This window comes from Mastacembelus armatus, chromosome 20, assembly GCF_900324485.2.
Source record: "Mastacembelus armatus chromosome 20, fMasArm1.2, whole genome shotgun sequence".
Classification (NCBI taxonomy): Eukaryota; Metazoa; Chordata; class Actinopteri; order Synbranchiformes; family Mastacembelidae; genus Mastacembelus; species Mastacembelus armatus.
This window is the reverse complement of record NC_046652.1, coordinates 1,118,705-1,139,874: the sequence shown is the minus strand read 5'-3', so window position 1 is coordinate 1,139,874 and position 21,170 is coordinate 1,118,705. Positions and strand designations below refer to the sequence as shown.

Below are 21,170 nucleotides of genomic sequence, written 5' to 3'. Positions count from 1 at the left end.
CCTTCTAACAGCTGAGCACACACAAATTCCTGCCACCCACAGATGTGTAGGACTTAGTGACATGTTTAAAAAATGTTAACCATTTCCAAACTTGGTCTGTATTTAGAAAGCCTTATTTTAGTTTTTTTAGTGTTGAGTGGGAGTTGCCATATAGCCCAGTCCAAGTGTTGAATGGAAAAGTACCATATACCCAAGAACAGGTTCTCTTCTGTGGCCTACAGGTTCAGGTGTCCTGGTCCAGGTGCATTCCAGTGTGCTGAGACTGGACTGGTGTTTGTTGTGGCCCAGGAGGAGGAGCTACTGTACAGAACCATCAAATGGGATGAAAGGCTCCTCCAACCAGGTGGTAAAGTGGCTGCAGGGCCCCTGTTCAGTATCCAGTGTCCAGAGGATGCTGTTGGTCAGCTCCACCTCACACACTGTGAAACAAAGGAAGGTACAGGCTGAAGCTTTCATGTCAGCGACAGTCATAGTGAACCACATCCTCCCCAGCAGCCACACTGTTGGTATTTGTACTGATGCGCCTAATTCATGTAATGCATCTGTGGTGCTGTTACTGTGAGATTTCTAAAGTTCCAAAGGACAGAAAACTATGGAATGAGACTTGAGACCATAAGAACTGAACAGAAATGAGGACAGGACTGGACAGGACTGAGGTCAGTTCTCAGCAGGAATAAATGTCTGTCTCTACTGGGACCATGTTCTGTAGATGAAACTCATCATCTCCAGCTCTTCTTGTTCCCTTTAGCTGTCTTTAAAACCCCATTAGTAGCAGAATGTAGCAGGTCTGACCTCCTGCCACTGTGTTGTTGATTTTACCCCACAGGCCTCCAGAACATGACACGTATGTTTTCCTCATTCTAACTGACCAGACCTGCACCCCAGTGTAGCCTGGTAGAAATGTGTGAGTGAGACATAAGTTGATAAAAGTCCTTATTCTGCTTGTTCCTCAGATGCTGCTCCAAGAAATGAAAATCCACGTGTCAGAACCAGTTCTGAACCAGCTGCTGGACTTTCTTTTGCAGCAGGATGTAATAAATCAGGAAGAAATGGAGTCCACCAGGGCTGATAGGGCTCAAGCTGTGATCGACATGGTGAGAGGAAAAGGAACAGGAGCCAGTTCAGTCCTGATTGATGGTCTGTGTCAATTGGACCCACACCTTTCCAGAACCTTGAATCTGATGTGAAGTAGAGATGTGGCTCAGTGAAATGTCTGACTGTAATATCATGATGGGATCTGGTGTCCTGAATGGAGACAGTCAATATGAATTCACCTCAAACTCTTATCAAGGTGCTGTTGATCAAAATATGGAAATGTCTTGATTTTTTCTTTTTGCCTTTTTAAACCACTTTTTGATTCCTTACATTTGAGTGTCCACATCCAGATGTGACAGTGGCCTCACTCTTTGCAGTGACGGTGCAGTGGTCGCTTGCTGCCACATTTTGGGAAAGGTGTGTCAGGATCTGAACCTGGTTTCCGGTTCTGAGCCCTGCCTGGCGTCTTATTTTGGTTAGGTTCCTGTTTCTGTTCTGTGTTTAGTTCCAGGTGGCTTTATGTTTCAGTTATCATTAGTAGATTGCTTTCACCTGTGTCTTGTGTTTAGTATTTAAGTTCTCCGGTTCCCTTTGTTCTCTGCCGGAACAATAGTTAGTTAGTTACGTTACCGATGCTAAAGATAGTTACTCATAGTTATATTCGTTCGAGGAGTTATGTAGTTTCTGTTTCCCTGTCTGCCTGCCCACCGAGTAGCGGAGAATATCTTGTGTTTTGCCTGAGCCCTGGACGATCCAGGGGGAATAAAAGCCTGCAGTGTCCTGCATTTGGGTCCTCACCACTCTTTCTTGCACCGCCGACACCCGAGGGCTTAACAAGGTGCCCCCTTACTCCGTAGGAAACCAAACTTCTTTCTCCCAGTTTTTCTAGTTCCAGCCCTGGTTATGGTTTGTTTTGTTCAGAAAGGTGTTGGGAAGCCACGGCTCCTGCTCATTGGTCCAGTCTGAGTCTGCTCACGTCATTTCTACTGAATCTGTTTGTATGTGCTGTCCATTCTCCTCGTCCCACTGCTGAACCAGGAAAACTGGCATGTTGTGTTGCAGCCCCAGGCCTGGAACAAAACAGAGACCAGCCCTGCTCAGTCATGGAAACTGTGGGACATGATCCAATATGTAACCATATACATTCCATAAGCATTCATTGAATCTTATATAATCCATCCATCCATTTTCTATACCCGCTTTTCCTGGATCAGGGTCACGGGGATCTGCTGGAGCCTATCCCAGCTCTCTCTCAGGTGGAAGGCAGGGGTACACCCTGGACCGGTCACCAGTCCATCGCAGGGCCACATATAGACACACAAATACAGACAACCTTCTTATATAATCAGTCTTTTATATTCATTATGTACATAGCCTATATTTCTATTTTTATTATTATGACTCAGGTTTATTTGGAACTGTTGTTATAATAAACATGTGGTTCAGACTTTGTCGACTGGAGAGTTTGATTTCACACATTGGCAGAGAAGAAAAGAGAAGAACAGTGTCTGTGGGGCTTCGATGGCTTCGAATCTCTAGAAACTTTCCATATTAAGGTCAAGCATTTAGACCATCATAAAAAAAAAAAACACTTGATCAAGTACTTGGTGACAGTGGAAAGGAAAAACTCCCTTTAACAGAAGAAAACCATGTTTCATGTCAATAAAACCATGTTTGTGTTCGCAGAGGTCGGTACCACAGACAGAGACCAGAGTGTCCAGGATCCAGCTCTCTGTGTGTGAAGAGGGACTTGTCCAGACCTGGTCCTCCAGCCTTCAGTCCTGAACCTGGATCCTGAGACCCACACTAAGAGACAGTTTCTACTGTAAACTGAGCTGAAGATGAGTCCATGTTAGACTGGGGTTCAGAATGAGTAGAAGTCCTGGGTGGATCCTTATGGACTCAGCAAAGGAAGAAGTTCTCTTCAAGTGTTTGACTTCTCCATGTGTCCACATATCAGCTCTATCTGTATAGATCAATCATCAGGGAAGAACATTTGACAGGGAAGAAGTTTTCTTACATACGTTACTGTTTCCAACCTGTTAAACTTGGTTTCTCACAGGAAATGGATCCTTTTCTTTAGCCGACATAAAGTGGTTGTGGAAGCTGTGCTAAGTGAAGCTACTGATTTCACTGAAACGTGTTTATCTGTGTGTATGAGGAGCCCAGAGTCCATAGAGCTGGTGCTGGAAACTGATTAATAATCAGGGCTGGATTAACCAGGGGCCCAGAGCTCAGGGCCCTTGGGCCTGTGTCTCTGTATGAGGGGGGTCATGTTGTGTCTCCATCTAGTGGCTGAAAGCAGAAACAACACCTGGTCAGGCTGAAACTCTGACCTGCTGTAGAAAGCTTTAATAAGGACTGGGATAGTCCTCTGATAGTCCAGAGACACGTTCAACACTGAGACCACCAGGCCTCTGGAGGGACAGTTTCAAATGTTTGTTTTTACAATAGTACATACATAGTAACGTCTGAGTCACTGACTAAGTACCTGACGATGTGGGTCTTCTTAGAAATGTTCATTTAAACAGGAATAGTGAGTAGAGAATACTATCCAGGGCTACTGTCTGGCTGTAACCCATGCCTGCTTCCTGCTACTTCTCCAGTGTCTGACTACACAAGACCCCCAGCCCAGAACAGACCAGAACGCCCCCCCTCTCCCATGGACAGTCACTCCTACAAGCCTCAGGGGCCTATCACTGTGTGCATTATACATCATGTCGTAGAGACACAGAACAGCACCATCCAGATGGACTGATAGCATGTTGACACTCTGACACCTAAACTAAGGCTCATGCCAATATATTTCATATGTCAGGCCCCAACAACTGCAGAGGAACCAGTCAGAACACAGGATGTGGATTCATTTGCTGCCATTATTGATTCCTCTTATACTCTGTGTGTCAACAAATCCAGTTTAAGTTTGAACAACAACAGACTGTTTCCTCCTCATTATTATGTCTTTGGTGGAAACGGGGACTTTCCACATGAGTTGCAAAGTGGCGTCTGCTCCAGGAGCTGAGCTTTAATCCTGAGACCAAAGTCTGTTAGTCCTGAGTTCATAATGATCCTGTGAGGAACCACATCACTGATGTGTCGCAGCACTGTGTCAGACAGACATAGATACAGATGGTGAGGACCATGTCTCTGTCTATAGATCATGAGTGATGATGAAGATGAAGATGATGTCAGTCAGATGCTGTGTGACCTCAACCCTAGAGGTCGACTGATCGGTCGATTGTTCCGGCCAGTTTTGACCATTTTTACCATCGTCGTCTTCATGTAGCTGAGCATATTAACAGACAGCCCAGTGTTGTTGTTGTTGTTGTGGTACCTGATGACCCCCCTTGTGTCAATTAAACGGCCTTTCTGCCAGACCTCAGTGGATGCAGACAAGTGGAGGCTGACTAACTCCTGGAAGAAGAAGGAGGAGACTTTAATGTGACTAAAGATGTGATTTCATTTCCAAACACCATGAGCTTCCTACAGACAGGACTAGAAACAGTATGAATGAATGTGCTTCACAACCTAAAATGCCTGGACACATGTTCCCACTCAACCAAATGGGCCATTTCAATATTATTACTAGTGTTCTCAATCCATTAAAAATGTACTGACAAATGTCAAATACTAGGATTTACCTGTAAATGTGTTGAAATAAAGAAATACATGACAAACTAGTTGAAGGAAACAGATCCTCCAGTTTTCTTATGTCAACAATCAACATTCTAATCCTATTTTAGAAATGAAATGGAGATGAACAGTCTCTACACTCTTGTTGACACTGTCTCAGCACTGGCATCTTTGCTAACATCTGCAAAAATGTGTTTGGCCTGAAGATGCTACTTCAAACTTGTGGTGCTTCGGTGAAAGGACAGTTCATCACTACAATAAGTGAACACAACTTTGGTTTTATCCAAACTTCCATCTGGAAGCTCTCTAGAACCAAACTTGCTGTTTGAGTAATGAGACTGACATGATGCCGATGGTGATGATGATGATGATGATTTCAAGGTCAGGAATAAGACTGGTGAATCTGGAAAAAGCCCCGATGATGGTCCACAAAGTACTCAGGAACAGGCCACAGTAGAAGAACCAGTCATGTGTAAGACCCAAACACAAGAGGATGAAGCTAAACCTGAACAAAGGAGAAATCCTGCCAGAGAGAGGAAGAGGCCAGGTTATCTAAATGATTATGTCTGTGGTTTGGAAGGTGATGGAACTGACACTGATTATTGTTATAGACTTGTATGTGATGTTCCTCAAACATACAAAGAAGCTGTAACATCAGTGAACATGAATGAACGGGTTAAGGCTGTGGATGAGGAGGTGCAGTCACTTAAGGAAAATGAGACCTTTACCCTGACCAACTTCCCTGTAGGTGAAGAAGTAGTGGGGGGAAATGGGTTTATGCAATCAAGAATAGTGATGGAACAGACAAATCCAAGGCACCAGAGAGGTGTGAACTATGATGAGGTTTTTTCTCCAACTGCCAGTATGACCAGTATGACCAGTATAACCAGTATGACCAGTATCAGAGTGTTGGGACAGGAAAATGAGATTGTTCATCAGATGGATGTCAGGGCGGCATATTTCCATGCACCAATTGAGGGTGAAATTTCTATGGAACAGCCAGAGGGTCACGTGGTCAAATCTCAAGGAAATGAAAAACTGGTGTATGAAGAAGAAAAATCACTGGATGAACTGAAACTATCAGGCAGCAACTGGAACAGAAGGTTACATGAGTATTTCTGTGAAATCAAGTGAGTTGAAAACCCAGCTGATCATTGTGTTTCCACAAAAGTTCCAGAAAGTGAGAAAGTTTTCCTGATCATGTGGGTTGATGACTTCATTATTGCAGCCAGCGATTTAAATGGACTTAAAGCTGGGAAAGATTTGCTCATGTCCAAATCCAGAATGAAGGATTTGGGGAAGACGACACATTTTCTCAGCATTGAGTTTGAACAAGGTGTTGATTGTGTTCAAATGTCACAACACAGGTTTGTTGAGAAACTACTTGAGAGATTTGACATGAAAAATTGTAAGTCCAGATCTCCTCCCTGTGGACAAAAACTAAACTACACTGATGATGCTGAGGTAATGAGTGATGCCAGAAAATCCAGGGAGGCAGTAGGGAGCTGAATCTACCTGGCAGCATGTACAAGGCCAGACCTAAGTTTTGTTGGACTGTCACAGTACTTTGATCAGCCAACTGTAGGACAATAGAAAAGTGTCCAGCATGTTTGAAGATATTTGAAAGCCACCAAAACAAAGAACTGTGCTACAGGAAAGGTGCCAGTGAAAACTTGATGCATGCATACAGAGATGCAAATTGGGCAGCTGATGGAACTGATAGGGGGAGTCCAACGAGTTACTGCATTAACCTAAACCAAAATGGTCCACTGGTCTCCTGGAAGACCAAAAGACAGCCTACTGTTGCACTGTCCACTTGTGAGGCTGAGTACATGGCATTGGCTTCAACTGTACAGGAGAAGCTTCTACCTACAGCAACTGGTTCAAAACACTGATGGTCTGAAGACTGAGTCTAAAGTCTATGAAGACAATCAGGGGCCATAGCCTTAGCTAAAAATCCTGTATATAGACAGAGATGGAAACATGTGGACATTAAATATCATTTTGTAAGCTGGGTAATAAACCAAGGAAGGATTAGTCTTGAGGACTGTCCAACTCAGAATATGTTGCAGATGTACTAACAAAAGCAGCAACAAAGCTCAAGCTCATGAAATAAAACATTTTCATGTTTGGTGAATGAATTTAGTTGAATTATGTTGAAGTGATGAACAATGTGAGAGCAAGTGGGGGTGTTGATGTATTATGCTCTCAAATGGATTTTTGTTTCTGTTTGTTTCCCTATTTCCTATTTTTCTGATTATTCAGAGAAGCACAGTAAGGTGTATGTCATGTGACCTAATCAGGGCCTGAATGAATCCACGTGTCTGTTTTGTTTTAATAACAGGAGGTCAGTCAGAGCGACTGGACTGAATGAGAGAAGGGAAAAGTCCAATGTGTTTTGTGTGTTGCTTTGGAAACTCTGTAAACAGCAGTTTGGACCCGAGCTTCAGTCGCTGCTGGCAGCAGAGAAACGCAGAGTGGACCACGAAGGATGGGTTGCAGCCAGTCCGGTTCTGGATCGGCAGCTGTTGATGTCCTTGGGTTGGGTTCTTCTGATTTCAAGCTGTGGTTCTGAAAGTCCGTAAACTAAAGTGGGAAGTGATAAAAAGAGCAGTGTTGAAATGATCCTGGTCCCTAGACAGGCTGCATCCAAACTGTTCATTTTCAGTCCTATGACCCAAGGATCCAAAGTCCTATATTTGCGTAAAGCTTCACTATGATGACTGTGGTTTAATGTGTGGGGATCAAAGCAGGATGGGTCAGGGATCCAGTCCAGCTTTTAGTGGGTAGATGGTTCACCAGTTAAGGAATATGACTTCATATATAGTGCATGGAGTCTGAGCTGCTGCTTAGAGCAAACTGATCTGACTGAAAGCAGGTCAAGTCTTTGGCTTGAAGTCCTGGGTCAAAGGTCATCATCTGACATTAATTCTGGAATTGGGAAACGAACAGCAGCAGCATCACTGAGAAGCAACCACCATAAAACAGCTGCTGTTATTTGGAAAAACCATCCAGCAGCACCTGACACTGTCCACCCAGTTTGTTCCTTAATCCATATCTCATTGTGAAGAACAAATCCACAGTGTCTCTATAAAGTTGATCCCATAGAAATGAAAGCACATGTGGAGCACAGAGATACACAGATGAAATCATGTGTCCAGGTGGTTGAGCTGTGTTTAGTGTCTGAGCTGCTGCTGCTGCTGCTGCTGCTTTACCTCTGTGCTGTGCTGAGGCTGCAGCCAATAAAGCCAGAGAAGAAGATGCAGAGAGGGAAGAGACAGGAGACAGGAGAGCCTGGGGGAGCTTCCTTGGCTCAGATAGAATAAGGAGGAACAATTCAATGCATTGTTTTGCTGCACTTTGGAACTGTGTCAACAAACTTTAAGCAGGAAACTTTAAAGCTGCACAGTGACAGTATGAGCCATCAACTAGATTGATTCTGCTGTTGGCTGGAAAGCAGCTTCTCTTCCCATGTGCTGACAATAATATCATGATATAGTCAGACTATTATTACTATTATTCTGACTGTTCTCATATTATTCTTCTCATTATTATCATTCTACATTTCCCTTCAGGGATTAATCAAGTTGATCTCATCTCATTATTCTAATGAAAAGAAGAAGAATTGTCATCATCATCATCACCATCCTCATTGTCATCAACATCAGTGTCACATCCTGCTGCTGGGTCCTCATTGGCTATCATCAGCCTTAGTTCAGCTGTGAAGTTAATTGCTCTGGTCAACAAAAGCTAATTGGAAATACAAGACATTTCTTTTTTTCGTGGTTCTAAAGGGGATAAATGAAATTGTAAAACTGGTTTAATTTCCTTTCTTTATGTAAAAAAACAAAATACACGTTATTTCAATTTTCTTTTTTTTTTTTTGGATTTTAAAACAAAAATCAAATAACCAGTGTTTTTTATTTTTTTTAATATCTGCTTTTGAACAGAAATGACTAAAAGATTCACAGACCATGTATAGTCCACCATACAAATATTATGAGTATTATATACTGTATGTATGGCCTAATAAAGTACTTTTAGTGTAAGAAGAAGAAGAAGAAGAAGAAGAAGAAGTACTTTATTAATCCCCAAGGGGAAATTCAGTTGCTACAGCAGTTATCAAATTATTATGAGATATTCCAAATTATATTGATTAACAGTAATTCATAAAGTAATTAATAGAGTAATAAAGTAATTATTTGGATGCAGTATTTATTTGGGGGGGTTGTGTGTGTGTGTGTGTGTGTGTGTGTGTGTGTGCGCGTTATTGTTTATATAGAGGAATTATAGAGTCTTATGGCCGTGGACACAAAAGACTTCCTGAATCTTTCTGTCTTTGGTTTAGGAGGATTTTGTCTGTGGCTGAATGAACTTCCCATTCGCCACTGTTCCTCATGAAGAGGGTGGGCAGGATTACCCAGTATGGAGTTTATTTTGTCCACCATCCTCCTCTCTGCCACAGCCTCCAGACTGTCCAGTTCCAGCCCAACAACAGATTTTGCCTTCCTGATCAACTTATTTAGTCTGTTGGCCTCACCAGCCTTGATGCCACCTCCCCAGCACACAACTGCAAAGAACAGTGCACTCGCTACTACAAACTGATAGAACGTCTTCAGTAGCTTGTTGCACACGCCAAAGGAACAGAGTCTCCTGAGGAAGAACAGTCTGCTCTGTCCTTTTTTGAAGAGTGCATCTGTATTGTTTGACCAGGCAAGTTTGTTGTTAATGTGGACTCCAAGGTATTTGTAGGAGTCCACAATCTCTACTTTGTCTCCAAGGATGGAGACAGGGACTGGGGACTTCCTGCTCCTCCTAAAGTCCACCACCAGTTCTCTGGTTTTCTTGATATTGAGCTTTAGACAGTTGTTGTTACACCAATCAACAAAGCTTTTTATCAAGTGTCTGTATTCCTCATCATTATTATTATTGATGCATCCTATGATTGAAGAGTCATCAGAGAACTTTTGGAGGTGACAGGTTCCTGAGTTGTAGCGGAAGTCTGAGGTGTAGAGTGTAAACAGGAATGGTGCCAGTACAGTTCCTTGAGGTACACCGGTGCTGCTCATCACCACATCAGATATGCAGCCATCTAAGCAAACAAACTGTGGCCGCCCAGTGAGGTAGTCTTTGATCCATTCCACCATATCTGCGGGAACGTCCATATCCTGCATCTTTGCACTTAGCAGGTGGGGCTGAATAGTGTTGAAAGCACTTGAAAAGTCAAAAAACATGACTCTCACAGTGTTGCCCTGCTTCTCCAGATGAGAGTATGCTCTGTGCATTAAGAAGATGATGGCATCTTCCACTCCGATGTGTTCTTGATATGCAAACTGCAGGGGGTCCAGAAATTCAGACACTTGGGACCTCAGGTGTTGCAGGACCAGTCTCTCAAACACTTTCATGACATGTGATGTTAGCGCTACTGGTCTGAAGTCACTAAGGGTACTGGGACGGGTTCTATTTGGTAATGGGACAATACAGGATGTTTTCCATAACTTAGGCACTTTTTTGAGCCTCAGAGAGAGGTTGAAGAGTTTCTGAAAAACCTCTGCAAGCTGTCCAGCACACACCTTAAGTATTCTGGGCTGATCTCATCTGGTCCTTTTACTTTGTTGGCCTTTAGTTTAGCTAGTTCCTTCCTCACCTGTTCTGTGGCAAAGGCTGGGCCTGTGTATTGTGTTGATGAGTCAGATGATGAGGGCAGGGGAGGAGTTATTGGAGGTGAGGTATACTTCAATGTTGTATGACTGCTGATAGAGGAGATGGTATCAGTGGGCAATGTGGAGGCAGCATTGACAGAGATGTTGGGTGGGGGGATGTGAAGAGACCCCAAGGCATCAGCTAAGGTGGTGGAGGGAGGAGGGATGGTGTGTGAGGACACTGGGTCGGAGTAGAGAAGCGGAGGTGGTGTCAAATCTATTAAAGAACAGGTTTAGTTCATTAGCAAACTTTGAGTCTCCTTCCACAGCAGTGTGTGACTTCTTATAGCCAGTCATTATTTTCATCCCATTCCACACCTCTTTGATATTAATCTGTCTCAACTTATGCTCTACTCTGTCTCTATAGAGCTGCTTTGCCTCCCTCAGCTTCCTCTTGAGTTCTTCCTGCACAGCCGAGAGTTCCTCCTTGTCTCTTGCCATGAACGCCCTCTTCTTCTTGTCACTAACCTTGTGCTCTCTCTCTCCCCTAGTTTGTGCTCTCTCCCTCTCTTTCTGTTCTGTCTGTACCTTCTGCAGGTGTCCCTGGTCCTGGAGCTGTTTATCGCTGATGTGCAGTTACTGGCCCCACCACCTTGCAGTGTCTATTTGTTGTTTATTGTTGCTGTTCTTTTCTCTCTGCTCTATCCACTCACCCCAACCGGTCGAGGCAGATGGCCGCCCAAACTGAGCCCGGTTCTGCTGGAGGTTTTTTTCTTCCGTTAAAGGGAGTTTTTTCCTCTCCACTGTCGCCAAGTGCTTGCTCATAAGGGAATTGTTGGGTTTTTAGTTTTAGTTTTTGTAAAGTGCCTTGAGATGATTTGTATTGTGATTTGGCGCTATACAAATAAAATTGAATTGAATTGAATTGAATTGAGGAGGCCTTTAATGTCCTTATTTATCCATGGCTTATTATTGGGGAAACAACAAACTTTTTTGGATGGAACAACATTGTCCTCACAGAAGTGGATGTAATCTGTAATGCAGTGAGAGATGCCTTCGATGTCCTCACCATGAGCGTCCATTAAAAGGTCCCAGTTTGTAACCCTGAAGCACTCCTGCAGGGCCTCCTCAGCATCCTTGGACCAAATCTTCACATACCTCTTGGTAGCAGACTGTTGTCTTACTACGGGCTTGTATGTTGGTACTAAATATATTAAGTTGTGGTCTGATCCACCAAGTGGGGGTAGGGCTGAAGAGTTGTATGCCTCCTTCACATTGGCATAAAGGAGATCAAGAATCTTATTTTCTCGTGTTGCACAGTCCACATACTGTTTGAAGTTCCCGAAATACTGACATGGTTAAAATCCCCATTAATTAGTATAAGGACACTGGGGTGTTTTGTTTGGAGACCAGAGACAGCTGTGTGGATGATGTCACATGCACTCTGTGCTGCAGCTGATGGAGGAATGTAAACAGTCACAACAATGGCGTGTGAAAACTCACGGGGCAGGTAGTATGGTCTCAGTCCAACCACCAACAGCTCAATGTCTGGAGTACAGATACAGTCTTTCACTGTTACATGTCCAGGGTTGCACCATTTAGAGTTAACAAAAACTGCGAGACCACCTCCTCTTTTCTTGCCGCTCTGTTTGCCTCTGTCCAATCGCACTAGTGAGAACCCAGGCAGTTCAAGTGTGCTGTCCGGTATATTTTTATTCAGCCAGGTCTCAGTGAAGCAAAGCAAGCTACACTCTCTGTACTCTCGCTGGCTGCTAGCTAAAGCTGTAAGTTCATCCACTTTGTTGCAGAGTGATCTCACATTTCCCATAATAATTTTTGGGAGAAATGGTTTAAATCTCCTACGTTTTTCTCGATGCTTCCCCTCCTGCGCCTCCTCAGGTCTTGGGGGATTTCAGATTTTATACCAAGAAGCAGACTTGTTCCCTTAAGAGCTAACATTTGCTCCCTTGTGTAGATGACGTTGCCATAGAAACGTATATTTTCTGATGCAGTTTCCATAATCTCCATATGTCTCTCCACAGGAACTAAAAAATCCCAACTCATCCACTTTCATCCGTTATCAGTGAGAAAGCATAGATCTTGATTTGACTTAGATTAACAGATGATAATTCAGTAAAAAACTTGCAAAAAACAAACAGAGGAGCTGCTGTAACAGGCTGCCACCTAACAGGCGCCATTCTAGAATCTAAATATAAGATACTTGGATATTTGTACTTTGTCCAAACTCAGTCACATCAATCATCATCTCCACATATGAATTTGATCAAAGCCTACAAATCAATCAGTAACTGCTCCCAATGAAAACAAGAGGTTGGACTTTTCTCAGCTTGGTGTAACTGTTACTGACTGTCCACATGGTGGCGCCACACACAGCACAAACAGCCACTGTAATGTTTTCAATGTGCTAATGAAGCTCCAGATGATTTGTGGAATAAAGGCAGGTGATCAAATCCAGATACATTAGCTAGTCTACATTACATTGGTAGTATATGGCAGTTTGCCTTCAAATGTGAAGCTCTGGTCTCCAGTTGTGCAGCAGGTTCACATCCACACAAAACCTTTGCTGCTCTGCTGATTTCCAGAAGAATCAATTGTTTCATGAGCTCTTGAGTCTTTCCATGAAACACAACAACTAAGAAAATCTAATTAAAGCTCCTTCTGCTAAAGCAGCTGTAAATCTGTGCCTCATCTGGAGTTACAACAAGCAAAGACACACAAAGAGACACAAAAGATCAATTATGTTTCTCAGATCTTAAAATTCCATGTGTCCTTTCTGTTCATATCACATGTAGACTAGTCTTTTTAAGTCCCTGCCCAGTCACATGGATTTTGAATTCTGTTCTGATAAAAGTAAAGTCTAGTCAACCAACATTAGTTTTCTTCTTCCCTCTGTCTAGTCTGTCTACTCTGTCTCCATCCATCATCTCATGTTTTTGGGTCTATCAGACTAGTGCCCTAGATAAACCCTACCCCCTTTTTGCTGCTCCATCTCATGTCTTAGTTTGGGGCCGGACCCCCTCATCCATCCATGGTGGACCCGGCCGAGTGTACTATTAAGGTGGTGTGTGGTTTCAGACCGCTGAACAGCTCGGAGGTGGCCCGGGGGGACAAGTACATCCCTAAGTTCCAGGGGGAGGACTGTGTACAGATCGCGGTGAGTGTGTGGCTCAGCAGATAAACTTGTTCCTGTTTTCATTCAGTGAAACTCAGTAAATACTCTTCTAATGTTCTGACTTTGTCCTGATGTGGCCTGAGTGTAGATCAATGAGAAACCAATGTGGGATCAGGCTGCAACATAACAACACTGAAAAAAGTGAAGGGGGTCTGAATCCTTCCTGAATGCACTGGACCTTCAGCCTTCAACCTTCAACCTTATGTTGATGGATGTGTTTGAAATGTAACGTCCTCTGGTCCTAAATCCTCTTTGATAGAGTCGCTGAGGTGGCACAGCAAGAGAACCTGCCTGTGAAGAAGATCCATCCATCCATTTTCTATACCCGCTTTTTCCTGAATCAGGGTCACGGGGATCTGCTGGAGCCTATCCCAGCTATCTCTCGGGTGGAAGGAAAGGGTACACCCTGGACAGGTCACCATTCCATCACAGGGCCACATAGAGACAAACAACCACACACACTCACATTCACTCCTATGGGCAATTTAGAATCACCAATCAACCTGACATGCATGTTTTTGGTCTGTGGGAGAAAACCAGTGTACCTGGAGAAAACCCACACAAGCACAGGGAGAACATGCAAACTCCACACAGATAGGCTGGGTTGCGAACCCATGACTTTCTTGCTGTGAGGCAACAGTGCTAACCACTCAGCAACTATGCTGCCCTGTGAAGAAGATAAAAACAGGGAAATATTACACTACCATTGATTCAAGTTTCCATCTTTGAGTAGTTTATCTTTTAGAGTTTAAACATTTATGTATTTGACTGAAATCTGGAGTCAAGATGGGATTAATTAGATGAATCTGATTCCAAAGTGGGCGGCTTGGTGGATGAGTGGTTAGCACTTTTGCCTCACAGCAAGAAGGTCTTAGGTTCTCAACCCCGCCTTTCTGTGTGGAGTTTGCATGTTCTCCCTGTGCCTGTGTGGGTTTACTCCGGGTACTCTGGTTTCCTCTCACAGACCAAAAACATGCATGTTAGGTTGTTTGGTGACTCTAAATTGCCCATAGGAGTGAGTGTGAGTGTGTGAGGTTGCTTGTCTTTGTGTGTCTATATGTGGCCCTGCGATGGACTGGTGACCTGTCCAGGGTGTACCCCTGCCTTCCACCCGAGAGAGAGCTGGGATAGGCTCCAGCAGATCCCCGTGACCCTGATTCAGGAAAAAGCGGGTATAGAAAATGGATGGATGGATGGATGGATGATTCCAAAGTGTCATGTTAGAAAACCTGAGCGTTTGGTTAGTAATTGTACCAGTCAACAAAACTCAACATCCCACCTGTCTATTTGAATTGCTCACATGCAGTGGACCAATGAGGGCTGTGGCCATGTGGACGTTCTTGATGGTGTGTGTTACTGCTACGTACTTATCCCAACTTCCACCTCTTCACAGGGTAAACCATATCACTTTAACCGAGTGTTCCACTCCAGCACGGCTCAGGTGCAGTTCTACAATGCTGTGGCTCAGAGGACTGTCAGAGGTGAGTTATCCAACAGAACAGATGCAGCTTCAGTAGCTCACACATTAAAACTTAGGAAGTATAAGCCCAGACCTTAATACTAAAAGTCTTATTTCATTGGTTCTTGTCTTGGTGTCCACAGATGTTCTGGAGGGATACAACGGAACAATATTTGCTTATGGCCAGACATCCTCTGACAAAACACACACAATGGAGGCAACGTAAAGCTGTTGTCATTTCCACTACAAATAACTACATTGCTTCAGATTTTTGCTGCTCTACTCATTTTGTTTTCATCATTTTCTCATGAAGGGGAAACTTCACGATGCAGACACGATGGGAATAATTCCCAGAATTGTACAAGATCTTCAACTCCGTTTATTCCATGGATGAAAACTTAGTTTCATATCAAAGTATGTGTTCTGTCTTCATCTGGCCCTCATTGGCTTTTAAATGACAACAGGTCCATGTCACAGTATTGATTGGGTTTCATTAGGGAATTTGACTTCACAGGTTTCATACTTTTAAATATATATGGACAAAATCAGGGACCTGTTGGATGGTATGTGATGTTTTCTTATGGCTTGTTGAAACACTAACACAAACATCATGATTAATTCCCATCTAATCTTTAGTTGGACTTTTTGCAGTATCAAAGACCAACCTTTCTGTTCATGAGGACAAAAACAGAGTGCCCCATGTCAAGGTGAGACATGTGGATCATTTTAGAACTAGTTTTAAAATTATTTGTAGCTTCTTCTTCTCCTTTCGGCTGCTCCCTTCAGGGGTCGCCACAGCGAATCATCTGCCTCCATTTAACCCTATCCTCTGTATCCTCCTCACCCACACCAACTATCCTCATGTCCTCCTTCACTACATCCAAGAACCTCCTCTTTGGTCTTCCTCTAGGCCTCCTTCCTGGCAGCTCTAACCTCAGCATCCTTTTACCAATATATTCACTGTCCCTCCTCTGAACATGTCCAAACCATCTCAGTCTGGCTTCCCTGGGTTTTTCTCCAAAACATCTAACATGAGCTGTCCCTCTGATGTCCTCATTCCTGATCCTATCCATCCTCATCCCTCCCAGAGAGAACCTCAACATCTTCAGCTCTGCTACCTCCAGCTCTGCCTCATGTCTTTTTCTCAGTGCCACTGTCTCTAAACCAGACAACATTGCTGGTCTTACCACTGTCTTGTCCACCTTTCCTTTCATTCTTGCTGACACTCTTTTGTCACACATCACACCTGACACTTTCCTCCACCCGTTCCAACCTGTTTGCACACGTCTCTTCTCTTCTTTTCCACACTCTCCGTTGCTCTGGACTGTTGACCCTAGGTACTTAAAATCCTCCACCTTCTTCACCTCTGCTCCCTGTAACCTCACCGTTCTACTTGAGTCCCTCTCATTTACACACATGTACTCTGTTTTCCCCTCCTTTCCAGAGCAAACCTCCACCTCTCTAGATTTTCCTCCACCTGCTCTCTGCTCTCACTACAGATGACAATGTCATCTGCAAACATCATGGTCCACGGAGATTCCTGTCTAACCTCATCTGTCAGCCTGTCCATCACCACAGCAAACAAGAAGGGGCTCAAAGCCGATCCTTGGTGCAGTCCCACCTCCACCTTGAACTCCTCTGTCACCCGTACAGCACACCTCACCACTGTCTTACAGCTCTCATACATGTCCTGCACAACTCGAACATACTTCTCTGTCACTCCAGACTTCCTCATACAAAACCACAGCTCCTCTCTCGGCACCCTGTCATACGCCTTTTCCAAATCTGCAAAAACACAATGCAGCTCCTTCTGGCCTTCTTTGTACTTCTCCATCAGCACTCTCAAAGCATCCACGGTGCTCTTTCTTGGCATGAAACCATACTGCTGCTCACAAATGCTCACTTCAGATCTCAGCCTAGCCTCCACTACTCTTTCCCATAACTTCATTGTGTGACTCATCAACTTTATTCCTCTGTAGTTTCCACAACTCTGCACGTCTCCCTTGTTGTTAAAGATGGGCACCACTACACTTCTCCTCCATTCCTCAGGCATCCTCTCACTCTCCAAGATCTTGTTAAGTAGTCCAGTCAAAAACTCTACTGCCACCTCTCCTAAACATTTCCATACCTCCACAGGTATGTCATCAGGACCAACTGCTTTTCCACTCTTAATCCTCTTCAACGCCTTCCTCCTTCCTTCATCCCTACTAATCTTTGCTACTTCCTGCTCCACAACAGTCACCTCTTCTACTCTGTGCTCTCTAAAATTTTCCTCATTCATCAACTTCAAAGTATTCCTTCCATCTTTCCATCATACTTGTGGCACCTGTCAACATATTTCCATCCCTGTCCTTGATCACCCTAACCTGCTGCACAGCCTTCCCATCTCTGTCTCTCTGCCTCGCCAACCTATACAAATCCACCTCTCCCTCCTTAGAGTCCAACCTATCATACAAATCCGCATATGCCCTTTGTTTGGTCTTTGCCACCTCTACCTTCACCTTACGCTGCATCTCCCTGTACTCCTGTCTGTTCTCTTCTGTCCTCTCAGTGTCCCACCTCTTCTTAGCTAACCTTTTCCTCTTAACACACTCCTGAACTTCCTCATTCCACCACCAAGTCTCCTTATCTGCTTTCCTCTTTCCGGATGAAACACCAAGTACCCTCCTACCTGTCTCCATGATCACTTTAGCTGTAGCTGTCCAGTCATCTGGAAGAACCTCCTGACCTCCCAGAGTCTTTTTCAGCTCCTCCCTGAAATCCACACAACACTCTTCCTTTTTCAACTTCCACCACTTGGTCCTCTGCTCTGCCCTTGTCCTCTTCATCTTCCTCACCACAAGAGTCGTCCTACACACCACCATCCTATGCTGTCTGGCTACACTCTCCCCAGCCACTACTTTGCAGTCACTGATCTCTTTCAGGTTGGGACGTCTGCACAAGATGTAATCAACTTGTGTGCTCCTGCCTCCACTCTTATATGTCACCCTATGCTCCTCCCTTTTCTGGAAAAATGTGTTCACTACAGCCATTTCCATCCTTTTTGCAAAGTCTACCACCATCTGTCCTTCTGCATTCCTGTCCTGCATACCAAACTTACCCATCACTTCCTCATCACCTCTGTTTCCCTCACCAACATGTCCGTTGAAGTCTGCCCCAATCACCACTCTCTCACCACTAGGGATACCCTGAATCACCTCATCCATCTCCCTCCAGAATTTTTCCTTCTCTTCTAACTTACATCCTACCTGTGGGGCTTAACCACTGACAACATTCAACATCCCACCTTCAACTTCCAGCTTCAGACTCATCACCCTATCTGACACTCTCTTTACCTCCAGAACATTCCTAGCAAAATCCTCTTTCAGGATAACTCCTACTCCATTCCTCTTTCCATCCACACCATGATAAAACAGCTTGAACCCTGCTCCTAATCTGGCCTTGCTACATTTCCACCTGGGCTCCTGAACACACAAGATATCCACCTTTCTTCTCTCCATCATATCAGCCAACTCTCTAGTTTTCCCTGACAAAGTCCCTACATTCAAAGTCCCTACTCTAAGTCCTACACTCTTGCCCTTTCTCTTCTCTCTTTGCCTACGAACACGCCTTCCTCCTCTTCTTCTTCGAGCAACAATAGTCCAATTTCCACTGGCACCCTGTAGGTCAACAGCACCAGTGGCGGTCGTTGTTAACCCAGGCCACGACTGATCCGGTATGGAAGTCATTTTTGTGATTCGCATGTTTGATTTGGCTGAAATTTTACGTCTGATGCCCTTCCTGACACAACCCTCTGTATTTACCCGGACTTGGGACCGGCACATGAAGACACTGGATTGTGCCCCCCTGCGGTTGCATTAAAAATATTTGTAGCTGCACTTTGTTTTTGTTCCACAGTCCTACAGTCTCAATTTCAACCAGCTGCAATTTACAAACAGTATTTTTTATGTTTCATATTATACCTGACTATTGTTTTTAGATCATTAGATACAGGACGATTATTTCAAACATACTAAGAAAATTAAGTAACAGGAAAAAGACACATTGATAAATTTCATGATGCAGTGTGTGATGACCTGCTAAGACTTCTCTCTCTGTAAAGCTGTACTGGGGCTGTTGGACACAGGGTGTCCTTGTGATGTCTGTGTGTCCTCAGGGCTGTACTGAGCGTTTTGTGTGCAGTCCTGAGGATGTCATGGACACTATAGATCAGGGGTATTCAACTAAAATTTAAAGAGGTCCAGTTAGAGAAAATTTCTTGAAGCAAAGGTCCGGAAGATCATAATGTCTAACTAGTTAGTGTGATATGTATTTAAGTAGCCTAGTAGTTTTATCAACATCTGCATGTAATCAATACCTGACTGTCAAATCAAATGAATTCAGTACAATTCAAAAACTTTTTGACAATATTTATTGTCATATAACATACAAATGAACATATATGTATGGCTGTAGATATGTATAATGTTCTCTCATTAACTAAGTTCTCTCTTTCTCCGTCTCACTTGGCTGTTTCTCTCCCTTTGTTTTCTACATGTATCGCCTTTTTTCTTTTTCTTTGTACCGTCTCTTCATGTGTAACTTGCCTCTAGCTCTGTTTACACTGTAGAGTCGTAATGTTTACCGCATGGGATGCACAGACTTGATTGGCTGAGTGGTATCACGTGGGATGGCTCAACTCGCATGCAATTGGTCTGTGCGTTTCCACTACCATAAAGTCTACAAAAGCTGCGCCGGTGGAAATAGAAGCGCCCCGTTAGGTTTTAAATCTTAACCTTCTGTTTTGGCTGTAGGTCCGGGTCCGTATGGGGTGGCTTCTGGGTCTGCATCCGGACCGCGGTCCGCCTGTTAGTGACCTATGCTATAGATGAAGGAAACAACAACAGACATGTGGCTGTCACAAGGGAGTTCATACACTGAGCCTTTAATGCTGCTGGTCCTCAGCAGAGGTGGACAGTAAGGAAGTAAATGTACCTGAGTACTGGATTTAAGTACAGTTTTTGAGAACTTGTACTTTACTTGAGTAGCATTTTTTGGGGAAACTTATTACTTTTACTCCACTACATTTGAAAGATAAATATAATACTTATTATAATCTATATTTTTTGTGTTGTAAAAAATCCTAGTAATTGTACAATAGTAATATCATTGTTGGACATTTCCAAAAGCTGAAGTGATGACCTCATTTATTAGTTAGAATATGTGTAACTCCATATATTTCTCCAATTGTAAAAAGTGAGGAATAGAACAAAGCCTACTGATTGATTCATTGGTGAAATACAATTAGTCGATTGTTGTAATAATGGTTAGATGAATGGATGATCAAAATAATGGTTTGTTGCAGCCCTATCAGTGGTATCAGGAGGCTTACCAAGATATTGCATGTCACCCACTGGAAATCAAATATTGTGTTAACATATGTAGGCTATAAGCTAATTGGTTTCTGATGCATCTATAAATACATAGATATACCTGACTATTGACCACCACAGGAAATAGTTGTATCAGCTGTTAAATGGGTCTGGATGGACTGTTTTTAAAGGTGGTATTTAAGTCCTTGTGCCCACGCTGTGTTATATTTAGGTGTCATACAACACTTGTTCTTAAAATAAGTCAGTGTTATTTCTTACAATATGTCTATTTCTTACAGCAGCCACTTTAGTCAACTTTGTGGAAAGGTTGGTGACATCAACTCCTACACCATGTCCACCTGCAACGGCTCCCACCATCGCTACATCCTCTAAACAGTCAATAATCACAGGTGTTCCCAGAGAGGACACATTAAAAGCTGAGGTCCTGTGGTGTTTGAACATGATGGAGTCCCTACTCTTTTAATTCCAGTGAAGGGACAGGTTAATGAAATGATGTGAACTTTCACCTATGACATCATATTGAGATTCCCAGGTTCAGTGCAGCAAAGTACCAAATGCCAGAGTTTGATTGACAGTCACAGATCCGTATGCAAAGATTTGTATTTGTATGATTTTATGTGCTTCAAAATGATTTCCCAGTCAAAGGAGGTGCTGAAATCTGACTTTGTGGTGACTGTACTTTTGAAAACACACATAGTCACACCCTCACAAATAAAAATGTCTTTGATTTCAATCTCTTTCTTTTTTCTTTACTTTTAGCTGTGCTGTTTTCTGCAATGTTCAAATGTCTTCACAGAGAGAAGAACAGTGGAATTTCTGTGGAGGAGCACCAGTCC

The 21,170-nt window shown here is 43.5% G+C and overlaps 1 pseudogene; it reads left to right on the top strand.

Moving 5' to 3' along the window:
- Nucleotides 1-13,359: 13,359 nt before the first annotated feature.
- Nucleotides 13,360-20,706, top strand: LOC113121956 (kinesin heavy chain-like; annotated as a pseudogene).
- The last annotated feature ends 464 nt before the right edge of the window (nucleotides 20,707-21,170 follow it).